General features: G+C 41.6%; 1 long non-coding RNA gene across 1 annotated transcript; it reads left to right on the top strand.

The window, feature by feature from the left end:
- The first annotated feature begins 1,085 nt into the window (after positions 1–1,085).
- LOC112643826 (uncharacterized) lies at positions 1,086–11,610 on the top strand. The gene is made up of 3 exons (XR_003125922.3): positions 1,086–1,289; positions 7,965–7,995; positions 11,493–11,610. It is a non-coding gene; the product is annotated as an uncharacterized LOC112643826 (long non-coding RNA).
- The last annotated feature ends 2,381 nt before the right edge of the window (positions 11,611–13,991 follow it).

Below are 13,991 nucleotides of genomic sequence, written 5' to 3'. Positions count from 1 at the left end.
ATAACAAGCCCTGTATTATCTTCGGTTTTTTCTAGCATGTCCTATATCATTACTTTCTTTCTGACAGATCATCAACGTCTTGAATAAGGAATTGCTGACCTGATTTTGTGTTTCTTATTCCAAAAATGAGGGAAAGTTGGGTGTTTGTTTTTGTTTTCATTTTTCTGTAGCTTTCCCAGACTTAGCTGAATGGCCATGCTCATAGCTAAATGGATCAGTTTCACCGGCCCTTTCACCTTATCTATTTAATTGGGTCCTTTACCCACTAAAACAACTATGTTTTTAAAAACGATATCTAACTAATACTCAAATTCCTCTAATAATTCCAAACAGCAGGGAGATGTATGCTACACAGATTGAAGGGGAAAACATTTGCCTTGACAACCATTTTTCCATTCTCTAAGGATAAATTGTATTTTTTTGAAAATAGACTTTCCTTTTTGAGCAATGTTAGCTTTGTAGCAAAATGGTGCCAGTACAGCATTTCCCACATAACTCCTTCCCCCCCCACACACACACAGTCTTCCCCACTATCCACACCACAGCAGTGGATTTGTTACAATCCATGAGCCTACACTGACACAACATTATCACCCAAAGTCCATAGTTGACACTAGGTTCATTCTGGGTGTGTTACATCCTATAGGTTTGGACAAATGTGTAATAACATGTATCCACCAACATAGTATAATACAGGGTAACTTCACTGCACTAAAAATCCTTTCTGGAATCCACCCAGGTAAATTCTATTTTTCAAAAATAATCACATTGGAATGTATGAAGCATCTCCTACTTGATATTTATATGCCACTCATTTATTAAGAATTTTTTCTTTTGGTCAAGTCTTTTTGAAAGTTTTGAAGAAGGGCAATAGCTCTCCGAGTTCCTAGAATAAGTGCTGGTGATATTCCCTGAAATGAGTGTGATATATGCTGCCAACATCACTTGGGGTGGAAACCTAGGTCCCAGGCATCAGGGGAAACTCAGGCTCTAAGGTCTACCAGATCCACACTGTTCTAAGAAGGATGGCCTGGAACCCTCAATGCCCCACTGGACAATTGTCACTTGGAATTCTACCCCTTGGAACTTCCCTCCATACTATGGATGTCTCAGAGCTTACCTTCAGAGGCTCCTCCAGCAGCACATTTGATAGGGACACAGAAGGGTTGGAAAAGAAGGCAGTACCTGAGAAGATAAAGGGATGGGGCCACCAATAAACCCAGCCCACCTTGGAGTAGCCTCTAGACTCAATTCTCCCTGGGCACCGGTGAAAATAGGCTAAGCAGAAGGTATGGTAATGGCAGGTCACAATGTATAATCTATAGGCATGCATGCAGCTGGAGGGCAGAAGTTGGGAGTTCATATATTGGCTCTAATTCTGCTACAATTTACCAACTCCGTCTTGGCTAGGCCGCTCTTCTCTCCAGGCTGTGCTGTCCTACCTGCAGAAATGAGCGGTCAGAGGCATCACTGGTTGTGGGAATGTAGAACACTAGTGTCTGTAAGGATTCCTTCACCATGATACATGTTTTCTTTGAATGAATGTTTATAAAGCAACCTTATTTCCAGGTATGTGGGATAAATGTAGATTAGCATCTGAAGACAGAGACATGACATCAGATTTAAATTTTTGATGTAAAATCAAAAAGAAAGGAAGGAAAGAAAAATTAGGGCAGCCCTGGTGGCGTAGCGGCTTAGCGCCGCCTGCAGCCCGGGGTGTGATCCTGGGAGACCCGGGATCGAGTCCCACATCGGGCTTCCTGCATGGAGCCTGCTTCTCCCTCTGCCTGTGTCTCTGCCTCTCTCTCGCTCTCTCTGAATGAATAAATAAATAAATCTTAAAAAGCAAAAAAAGGAAAGAAAATTTTAAAAAAAGGAAGGGAGAGAGAAAGGAAGGAAGAAAGAAAGAGAAAAAGGAAAAAGAGGAAGAAAGAAGGAAAGGAGGAAAACAAAACCCAAGCAAAACAGGTCATGCATTTTGGCAGCACTGATAGAAGGGTTTTTCAGCTATGCCCTCGTTTTTTAGGTTGAATCCATGCCAAGGAGCATTACTTTCTAGTGTCAAAACCCCATTACAGGCTATAGTTAAGAACTAGAGTCAAGAGGAAAAATCTTCATCAAGGCTCATAAACTTGTTCACAGCAAAATTACAACATTACCTCATGGCTTAACGATTCCAGAATTTCCTAAATGTGGCCTAGCTTCAAAGGACATGGTGACATTTCATCAAAACATAAATTCATCGTTTCCCCAATGTGGCCTCCTTTTCACTGGTTAACAAACAAAGAATTTTTTCTAAGCAACAGTTTGTCAGGCACGTTTTATGAGCCTTCCCACACAGGAACAAAGCCACCAAAACCATGCCCAGCTGTGTTGTTCACTTGTCCATGTCCCATGCCTAGAGCAGTCATTCTCCTTCTTTAGGGTTGCTTCAGAGTCACCTGGAGGGCTTGTTAGGACATGGACACTGGGCCTCATTCCCAGAATCTCTGCCTCCAGGGGGGCCTGCGGGTTTGTGTCGCTCACAAGTTTCTGGGTGACACTGATGCTGCTCATCTGGAGGCTACATTTGATATCCAGGGCCTTGAATAAGACTTGGCACATACCAGGTCCTTAATGATATGTGTGCTATTTGCATGAAAAGACAGTGTCTCAGATTGTGCTTCTGCCAGTGAAGGGTGAAGATGGCTTAGTGCTTGGGTTGCACTACAGCATTTCTGGAACTTAGGAAAAAATTCATCGGTCCTCAGGGCCAGGTTGTATTACTCAACTCTACTCGATGACCAAAAGAAGAGCAACAGCACCCAATGACCTCCAATTCTTCCTGCTTCCACTTTCCCAAAGCTAGTTAGCCTTGAGTACTTAGAATTGTCACCCTCTTGTTCCATTTCAACTACTGAGAACTAGTTCCACAGCAAGGCTTCTATGAGTCTTCATCGCCAACTTTGCATTCATTTCTGATTTTAGGCAAGTTCCCAAGTTCTCTAAGGATGAAGGAACTGAGGCAGTTACCAGAGATTTTGAGACTTACCCAAAAGCTATACAAGAACTAGTGGCTCACAAGCCTGTGATGGAATTAACTTCCTCTTTTTAGCCAGTAGCCCACCCAACTGTTGTCCTACTGCCATCGATTACACACAGGCCTGGTTACCTGATGAGTCCAAGGAGGCACCCTGCTTTTCTAATGAAACACAGTGTGCCCCATCTAGGTTCATGAATGATAGAGATCTGACCAGAATATTCCTCTGAAGATAAGATAGAAGCATAATATCTCAATCTGCCCAGGCAAGAAGAGAGCAGTTTCATCTCTCAAGATATGTTAATATTAAGCGTATTGCCCCAGTCTTTGAGCCAGACCACTTCCTGTGAGGCAACAGCACAGAACTATTGCTATTCCAAGCTCTTTCAAGTAGCATCTTCCAAGCAGATGCTGAATAAAGGAATGTTTGGGGGTCGATTGCTATGTTTGAATGTCCCCTTTGAACCTAGGTTCCATCTTTACGAGGAGCAAATCTTTGACATTCTACCCAGAGCCTGAAAGTCTTTGATGATAAGGAAAGGAGAATAAGCATAAGTTTGGTAGTTCAAACAATAGAGCCTACCACCAGGCCAGGGAAAAACACTTGCAAGGGCTTGGGAAAATAAGAGGGAAGGATGGAGAAAAAGGCAGGCCCTATTGGAGTACTCCGTATAAAATCACCGTTTTTGTAGGTCAAAAGTGATGTAATGTTGACAATTTCCTGTGGATCCACCTAACAGATAAGACAACTGCTCACTTATTACCCATCTGGCACAAACAATTTCCCCTTCTCAGGGTCTGGGCAGTTCTACCTCTAGCCACTTGCTTACAGCCACGTGACTACTATTTCCTCAGTGGAACAAAAACACGAGGCCTAAAAGCCCTAGATCAACTAACTCACTTAGAGCAAAAGTAAGGAGCAACATATGCTAACTTCAAGCAACTTTCGGTCTCTCTTTTCCTTTGGTCTTCAAAACATCAACTGCTTATAAATACCTCTTTTGGTTAAGCTCAAGCAGCATATGGTTAGTATTTTCTGAGTAGATACACCAACTCGAAACCAGCCATGAGCTGAGTGGGAAAAAGCATCCTTCATGGAAGAAAACCTAAAGCTTTATCTTTGGTAAATAAGTACATGACGTTAGTAGAGTTAAGATTCTACAACTATAACTGTAATAGAGTAACAAGATAAAGAGACATAAAATGTGGGATGGGACTATTTTGAGCATGAGTCTTATGTAGACCAAGAGGCAAGATCCTACACCATGACCAGCTTTGTGCCCTTGGGAGCTTTGTGCCCTTGGGAATTCATTTTGCCTCCCTGAGCCTCAGATCCCTCCCTCATCAAAGGAGAAGACTGGATCCAGATCACGTAAGGCTGCCCCCTGAACCACGCCCCCTTTAGAGCCCATGACCTCCTGGAGCTCTACCGTGAGTGTCCTGAAGGACACCACTAAATGATAAGCAGGTACCTACCTATAGGGTGACAATCATGGCATCAATGACCACTACACTCCCCTTTCCCCTTTAACTCGTATTGTTTCAAAATCATTCATTCCAGCCTCAATGAAAGAAAACTCCTATAGACTTCCAGTTTGAGATGCTTATTTAAGAAGAGCAAAGACAAAAGGCAATCACTCCCATTTGAGTGACAAGTTTGCCTCCACCACATATGTCCAGTGTTTGCCTGTTTGTTCATTTGTTTGTTTCAAAGGTGATCAGTCCAACCTGGTACAGAAGCACATAACAGGTAAAAAGTAGAGTCAGGGCCTTCGGCTGATGGCATGAAGTGATACTAGGGATGAACTTAACATAATGAAAACTTTTCCTTTCAAACTTTAATAACTTACGTCTTGGACATGATGGCAATCATCTCTTTCTGGCAATTGAAAGCAAATGTATTACAGCACAAAGCTGTTTAGCAATTGAGGTCAGAAGGTGATAACAACAATGTCAAAATTGTAGGCTCGTTTCCTAAATGGCTGCATAGTGTTGATGGCACAAGATGGGGCCTAGGCCCTTCTGTCATGTTTACCACTGTGTAGCCAGTGTCCCCACAGAGCAATCCCTGGTTGTTGAATACATGCATTACCCGTTTCACAAGATGATACACAATACAAATGAATCTCCAAAGTTTTAGAAATAAGATATCTTGAGTGGCTAGCAGAGTTGAAATCTCTCTAAACTATGGCAAGAAAATTCAACTTAGGGGATGCCTGGGTGTTAAGCCTTTGGCTCAGAGTGTGATCCTGCAGTCTCAGGATGGAGTCCCACATTGGGCTCCCTGCTTCTCCCTCTACCTGTGTCTCTGCCTCTCTGTGTGTCTCTCATGAATAAATAAAATATTTTAAAAAGAAAGAAAATTCAACTTAAATGGCATCTACAGATTGTTTCTATCCCATTTTCAGACTAAATTTTTACAATTAAGAAAAATTGTATAGGGCGCCTGGGTGGCTCAGTCAGTTAGGAGTCTGTCTTCAGCTCAGGTCATGATCCAGGGTCCTGGGATCAAGCCCCACATCATCAGGCTCCCAGCTCAATGGGGAGCTTCCCTTTCCCTCTCCCTCTGCCTGCTGCTCCCTCTGCTTGTGCTCTCTCTGTCAAATAAATAAAATCTTTTTAAGAAAAGAAAAAAAAAGGAGAATTGTGCAATGGTTCAAGGTAGATCTTTTGTTTAAAATATACTTGTAAATAAATTTGAAAAAAATGACTAGCCCATACTCATTTTTTACCACCTTTGTCCCCAAATATGCAAATAATAAAGTTAATGATTAATGTGAGAAGAAAGCATGTTGTATTTGCATTTAGTATCCTTTTACTGTTTGTTTTGAACCTATTTTTAACACAAAGTACTGATGAGGTTGGAGTTTTCTAATTCTAAGCTCTTTGACCAAATATAGAAACCAGCTGAGGACAGAAGGCTCTAAACTTGTCCTGCTTAGAAAAATACCATGAAAGGAAACAGGGGTTATGCAGCTAACCCTGCCCATGAAAGAAGAGGAACCCTATTGGGGTGCATGGGTGGCTCAGGCGGTTAAGCATCTGCCTTCTGCTTGGATCGTGATCTCGGGGGTCTTGGGATCCAGCCTCCTATAAAGCTTCCTGCTCAGTGGGGAGTCTGCTTTTCCCTCTGCCCCTCCCCTCACTTGTGCACTCACATGGTCTCTCTCTCTTTTTGTCTCTCTCTCTCTCTCAGAAAAATAAATAAATAAAATCTTTAAAAAACAAAAATTAAAGGAATCCTACTAGTTCTTGGAATTTAGACACAATTAATCAATTATTTTCTGGAATTAGCAGATAGCAGCTAGGGAAAGGTTATCTCAGGACATTTGAAGATACCAAAGGAAATCTAAATGCCAAAGAGCTGCAAGCTTTCCAAATCTACAGTACTGAAAGTGAGAGAAAGACCTAAAGATTCTTTGCTCAAAACAATATAAGAAAATGAGGGGGGAAACCATAACTATCAAATTTTAATTTGAGATTTGCACCCAAGTGCTTGTTTCCCTTTAAATCTTGCTCTACAGTACATTACACCTTAATTTAAAAGGCATTTAAACATTCTTTTAAATGCCAATATAAGTAAATATTATGTTTTTAATTTTAATAAGTTTTATTTTGATTAAAAATTTTTTTTAATGGGAAAATGCTCTATATTCTATCATTTCAGTCAACAACAACTATGGGAAGAGCCCTCTTTGGACCACTGAAATTAGCACAGGAGCCCCCATTCACACATATCAACACATATAGGAAAATAAATGTTTCCCTTAAGCCTGTCTCATAAAAGCAGGAATGAGGAGAAATATCCCCAGTGCTATCTACATGGCTTTGAAATTTCCCATCTAAACTTTTAGTCTTCCTGGCTAAGTTAGACAAGCCACAATTCTCAATACAAGCATAAAATATGATTCAAATAAACATCTACTGAGTTTCCAGTTTTAAAATTTACCTAATATTTATTGAATGTCTATTATATACAAGGGACTTGCTGAACATTTCCAGAGAAACAAAGATGACCAAGACATAGATCTTGATCTTCAGGGAAGTTACAGCTACCAGAGAGGAAAAAACAACAAAAAAAAAAAAAAGCACAAATAATATTAAACCCATATGTACTTTCTTTAAGGGAAAATATTCAAAGCTATCTTCTTAGTATTTAGAAGATGACTTCAGCTGAATGATTGGGGATGAGATGTGAAGAAACTGTCATGTTATCTGGATCTTGACAAGTCAGAGATGATTAAGAGAAAGGAACAATGACACAAGCAATGGAGTTTATTGGTTAAACATGAAAATCACAGACCTGCAGCCCATGGCCAAATCCAGCCAACAGATGTGCTTTCTTTGGCCTGAGCAACGTTTTTTTAAAAACAGCATTTTAAAATTGAGATGCCACATAAAATTCTGGATGATTTTGCAGCTTCTCTTGAAAAAAAAAAAAAAAAACATGGAAGATGTTAATAGTAGGTCCACAGGCCCACATACCAACAAGAGTCAGCTCGAGCTCTGTCACAGCTGTTCACTCCAGAAAGGGCACCCAGCTCAGCAGTGTACCGTGAACCCCACTCAGCCAACCGCACCCTCCATGTATCCCGTGAGCCCCCTGTGGGAGATTGCCAGGAATCCTGATGCAAAGTGGGCATGTGGGTCAGACCATGGTATGCTGGTGAGTGTTTGTTTAGCTATAGATATCCTAAGAACAAAAAAAAAAGTCCCTGATTATAGCATTTGCCAGCCTCTGTGGTGGATGCTTACTATGGTCAATTTCTAGCTACCATTTTGTCACTGAACATGGAATTGGGAAGAAATGCATACAATGGGCCCTCACAAACCAGTAAAACCAACCCCAGCATATTGCCAGGTCACACAGACCTGAGTTCAAAGTCAGGGTTTCCTGGGGAGGTTTCTTACCTCTCTAAGCACCAGTGTCTTCTTGTGTTAACAGGGAGAAACAATTGCCTGCCTGCAGGACCAAGGTGAGTTATAAATAGTTCTTCAGATCTGTCTACCAATTCAGCTGTTCATAGTTGTGCCTAGCCTCCCGTGTAATTCTGGTCCTGAGTTTTTCATATCATACTGCATCTCTTTTTTTTCTGGAATTCATATTTGGCTCTTTTTCTAAAATTTTCTATTATCTTAAAATCTTGTGAATGGATAAAGAGGATGTGGCATATATATTGGAATATTATTCAGCCATCAAAAAGAATGAAATCTTGCCATTTGCCATGATATGTGGATAGAACTAGAGGGTATTATGCTAAGTAAGGTAGGTCAGCCAGAGAAAGACAAACACCATATGATTTCATACATGCATGGAATTTAAGAAGTAAAACAAATGAGGGACTCCTGGATGACTCAGTGGTTGAGCATCTGCCTTTGGCTCAGGGCATGATCCCAGGAGTCCTGGGATCAGGTCCCACATTGAGCTCCCTGTGGGGAGCCCTCTTGCTTCTCCCTCTGCCTGTGTCTCTGCCTCTCTCTGTGTGTCTCTCATGAATAAATAAATAAAATCTTTTTTAAAAAAGAAATAAAACAAATGAGCACAGGGGCAGGGAAGGAAAAATAAAATAAGATGAAAATTGAGAGAGAAGCAAACCATAAGAGACTCTGAACTCTAGGAAACAAGCTGAGGTTGCTGGAGAGGAGGGGGAGGGGGACGGGGTACCTGGGGGATGGGCATGAAGGAGGGCATGTGATGGGATGAGCATCGGGTGCTTCATGAAACTGATGTATCACTAAATTCTACGTCTGAAACTAATTTTTAAATAAATAAATAAATAAATAAATAAATAAATAAATAAATAAAATAGTATCTCACTTTTGCCTTCTGTGAGGTCATTATTTCTGTCACCTCTTTAAGGAGGATGCTCCAAGTGACCCTTTGTTTGTGCTGTTGGAATGTGAGATCTCTGTGTCACCTCTGCACACTACTTCACTGAGGGCTTGTTTTCTACTGCAGTTGCAAGTTCCTCATGAGGGATCAGCTTCAGGAGTTTGCAGTAGAATTGTTGCCTTTGCTCTGTCACAATGCAGCTGTGCAGATCTAGCCTGCATTTGATATTAATTTTTGGGCGCAGGATTCCCACACTGCAAGAGTAATGGAGACTACCAACTACATGGACAGCCTGAAGTTTAAATTTTAGCAAAAGTTTCTCTTTCTTCCTCAGCCTTGAATGAGCAACCCTTCCTTACCACAGCCCTGAACTTGAGAGTAGAATTTTTTTCTCCATTGGGGAATGGACAGTCTTCAGAGACCCCTGGCTTTGTGCAGGGGGCTCACTTCTAGCCCCTTGTTATTCCTGGACTGAAGGCCTTCACCCATACATGACATTCTTGGTTCCAATTCTCTCTGAATCTGGATTTAGCTCCTGCTATCCACTCTGGCTTTGTTTCCAGCACCCAGGAATTCCCTTTCTGAATTTTGAGTTTACTTTGAATTTTTGTGTTAAATTTGTTATATTTGAGTAGTAGGAGGGGACTGTTGACTGCCTGTCTGTGAAGAGTAATGAGAGAGTGGTAGCTAAGTACCTGGGACAGCTCCTGGCACACATTAGGTGCTCCATAAATGACGATTATCTTCATGGAGACAGGAAAAGTTGCAGCACCGTCTGTTGTGGGAACACAGGGACATGAAGAGAGACCCAAGGATGGGACTGCAAAGGGGGTTTCATCCAGATCGTGAGAGGTGAGGGAGCCACAATTAGACTATAGTACAGCCTCAGACAAGAAGGCACAATGACGAACTTTGAGCAGGAAAAGATGAGAGTCCTGGTTTTAGAATTCAATTCTGGAAGCAGATCTGAGAAGGTTAATTAGGAGTCTCTTGCCACAGTAAAAGGAAGAGGCCATGGGAATCCAAGTGGGGGGGCGAGCTGGAGGGTGGAAATGAGAGAAGAGATGCAGGATCAGTACTTCTGGAGCCGACTAGCTGTGGACTGTCGTCAGCAGGGGGTGAGTATAGGAGGCTTTGAGAGGGAGGACACTGAGGGTTTGTTTAATTAAATTTTGGCTAAAGTCCTATCAGTAGCAGAAAACAGGAGCTGAGGCTGGTGAGGAAGCTGATGCCACCTTGCACTCACTCACTGTGAACTTAGTGTAAGCACGTGGCAGGCACCGGGGCAGAAGCCCTTCCATTGGCCTCTCTGGGTCTATTCTCAACCTTCTCCAATGCATTGGGTGCCCTGGAGGCTGCTCTATGGCAACACCACCAGATTACCTACCTTTATGGTTCCTGTTGAGTTTGGATAGCAAGGAGCCCCAGCTGGATCTAGAGGGAGGGAGGAGGTGAGGCTTGACATATATTCACTCCTTCTCCCTATAGGGTCACTTTAGTCAGTCTGTACCCCACAACTACAGCCTCCTGTCAAGCGGGCCCTCTTATAAGCCCTCTCTAGCTTCTGGCAGTAGGTCCCTGCCCTCATCAATTCAGCTCTCTGTTGCTAGGCTCAGGTCCTACATGTTCCTTGTGGTTTCTCTACAAAGTGCCCCCATCTTTGTAGAGTCCCTTCTAAGTTTTCCAGCTGATGAGAGCCCCAGAAGAGTTGGTCATTTTGACCAACTTCTGAATTTTATTGGAGAACAAATTGGAGCCAACCATTATGATTTGCACAAAGCAGGTCTGTGGCAAAGGAGGAACCAGGTAGAACCCAGGTTCCCTGAATCTTCACCCAGAAGTGTCCTTCCACTCCATAAGTCCTGGCCTCCACAGTGGTGACATCATCTTTCCAAAGCAATGAGTGAGCCCATTGTATGTGTTATGTGTGCACCTAACACACGTGTAGACATACACATGGATCCACACACATAATCAGACGTACACATAGAGATAGATAAACACACACACACAGAAAACGACACACAGAAACAGATACACATATACAGACACACCCACAGATACACACAGTGTTATGTAGGTACAATCAGGTTAGAGAAGTTATCAGAAGCCTTATTGGGAAAATAAGAAAGGAGCACCACAAGGGGTATACCTGAAAGGAGAGTAGAACTGGCCACTTGCCACCCTGGTAGTGAAGATGCCTAGGGACTGACTCAAGGCCAGCCTCAGGCCTCTTCTTGCGCCCACTGGTCATGTCACTTCCTCCCTTTGCTTGCTTCCCAGAGTCAGTGGAGTGAGCACAGGGTCCAATGGATATGATAATAATGCCTTCCAAATCCCAAATAAGGACACATGCGTCAACACAGACCCATGGAGCAGCTTCCAGGTACAAAAAGCAGTTAGAGAAATGTGATTTAAGCACTACTCTACTGAGACTTCTGGCTATCCCAATGTTTTATGGAGGAATAAGTAAAAAAATAGAATTCTAGGGTTTTACTAAAAAATTCAGGACCTGCTGGAAGCAGGGGCAGTTAGGAGAGGGAAAAGAATCATTAAAACAAGGCTAAGAGAGTCCTACTTTTTCATCTTAGAGAGAGAGAGTTCTATAGATAACTGTGCTTTATTACACACCCTTTCCAGGGCTGACTATCCAGAAAAATGCTGCCATCAGAGTTTCTTGTTCACCCACATTCTTCTGGCATCCTGAGCATCTGAGATCTGACTGCACTGGGAAATTCTAGCAATATAAAGAGCAGCCCAAAAATTTGTTATTGTTGTTATTGAGTACTTGTCATGTACCATGCATTATGCAAAGCATTTTATTATTTTTATTTTAAATTCCAGTTAATTAACATATAGTGTTATATTAGTTTCAGGGGTATAATATCCAACAATTCTATACATTACTCAGTGCTTATCAGGGAATATCCCAAGAATTTGAGGGGAAATTTATTTTTGTAACTTAAAACACATACAAAGCAAGATTTACATTTCATGGCTAAAATCAAGAACACAAGAACAACAGGTGTTGGCAAGGACATAAAGAAAAAGAAACCCTCTTGCACTGTTGGTGGGAATGCAGGCTGGTGCAAGCACTCTGGAAAAGTGTGAAGTTTCCTCAAAAAGTTAAATATAGAGCTAGCCTACAACCCAGCAATTGCATGACTAGGTATTCACCCAAAGAATATAGAAATACTAATTTAAAGGGATACATGCACCAGGATGTTTATAGCAGCATTATCTACAACAGCCGGATTATGGAAACAGCCCAAGTGCCCGTCAACTGATAAATGGATAAAGAGAATATACATATATATGTATGTATATAATGTATGTGTATGATGTATATATAACATGTGTACACATACACACCATAGAATATTACTCAGCCATGAAAAAGAATAAAATCTTGCCATTTGCAATGACATGGATGGAGCTAAAGAATATGATGCTAAGCAAAATCAGTCAGTCAGAGAAAGACAAATACCATATGATTTCATTCATATGTAGAATTTAAGAAACAACAAACGAGCAAAGGGGGAAAAAGGAAAAGAGAGAGAGAGAGACCAATAAATAGACTGTTAGCTATAGAGAACAAACTGATGATCACCAGAATGGATGTGGGTTGGTGGTCCAATGATAGAAGCCAAATTTTTTATCTTGGGTCTATTGTTTCTATATGATTAAAAAGCAAGCCACTCCTTTCTCTCTGAGCCTCAGTTTCCTCACTTATAAATAAGGTCTTGGTTCTGACCCCATTTCCATATGCTATGAAAATAGGTTAAGAGGGAAAACAGTCAGTACAACTCCTTACCCAAGAAAGAAATGACAGCGGCTCCTGGGAGCATCGTCGATTAAGGTCTGACTCTTGATTTTGGCCCAGGTTGTGATGGCACGATCGTGGGATCCAGCCTCCCGTCTACTTAAGACTCTGTCTCCCTCGCCCTTTGCCCCTTCCCCCATTCTCTCTCTCTTTCTCTCTCTAATAAATCATAGAAAGAAAGAGAGAAAGAGAGGGAAAGAAAGGAAGAAGAAAGAGAGAAGAAAGAAGAAAGAAAGAAAGAAAGAAGAAAGAAAGAAAGAAAGAAAGAAAGAAAGAAAGAAAGAAAGAGAAAAAGAGAAAGAAAGAGAAAAAGGAAAGAAGAGAAAAGAAAAAGGAAAAGAAGGAAAGAAAAGAGAAAGAACGAACTACTCACCTGGCAGGCTCAAGGTTGAAACATGCCAGGTAAGAAATTGTCCTGTATAAGGAAATCCTTTCAAATCTTTTTACTGGTCACACAGTCTGTACAGTTATTGTGGGCTCTCCATGAGACCACCATGACAGTGCTGTGAGAAATACAAAAGGAATAAAGACACAAAGCCGTGAAGGCAATATTTGTGCGTCAATTTTACCATGGCCCCACTCAGCACCCTCTTCACCCACTTGGGTGGCGACCTTTTTCTCATTCTTACCTACTCACTGTTCTCTTGCTCTCCTCTGCCTCCCTCTAACCCCACTTCTTCATGTCAAAATCTGCTTTCCAAAAAAAAAAAAAAAATCTTGGTGCTCATTTGTACTAGTGAAAATGACTGATAGCAGTTTAAAATACCCCAATACCCCAGGGAGATTTAAAATTTCTAGGGCTTTAAGGATTGAGGCTCTAATGGTGGGATCCCAGCCATCACAGTTCCATGCAAGAGGCATTTTGTGGGCCGGAAGCCCCATTCAACACCCAAAAGCCACACTACAGAGGTTCTACTGAGACCAGCACTATCCAAAAGAAATAAAATGAGTCACAGGTGTACTTTAAAAGGTTCTAGTAGCCACCTTAAAAAAAAAAAAAGAAACTAAAATTCATTTTAATAATATATTTTCTTAAACCAAATATATCCAAAATATCAATTCAAGAGGTCATCTACATTAATAATATATTGTACATTATTTCATCCATACTACGTCTCCAAAATCCAGTGTGTATTTTACATTCACACCTCATGTCAGTTTGCACCAGCCAAGTTCCAAGTGCTCAGTAGCCACCTGTGGCCAGTAGCCACCACACTGGACAACAGAGCTCTAAGGAAGGAGATGCCCTCCAACTCTGAAAACCTGCAGAGTAAATAGCTGATAAAGCTGCCCTTTCCCATTCTTGTCCTGCATCG

This window comes from Canis lupus, chromosome 1 (genome assembly GCF_003254725.2).
Source record: "Canis lupus dingo isolate Sandy chromosome 1, ASM325472v2, whole genome shotgun sequence".
Lineage (NCBI taxonomy): Eukaryota > Metazoa > Chordata > Mammalia > Carnivora > Canidae > Canis > Canis lupus.
This window is presented reverse-complemented; position numbering and strand designations above follow the sequence as displayed.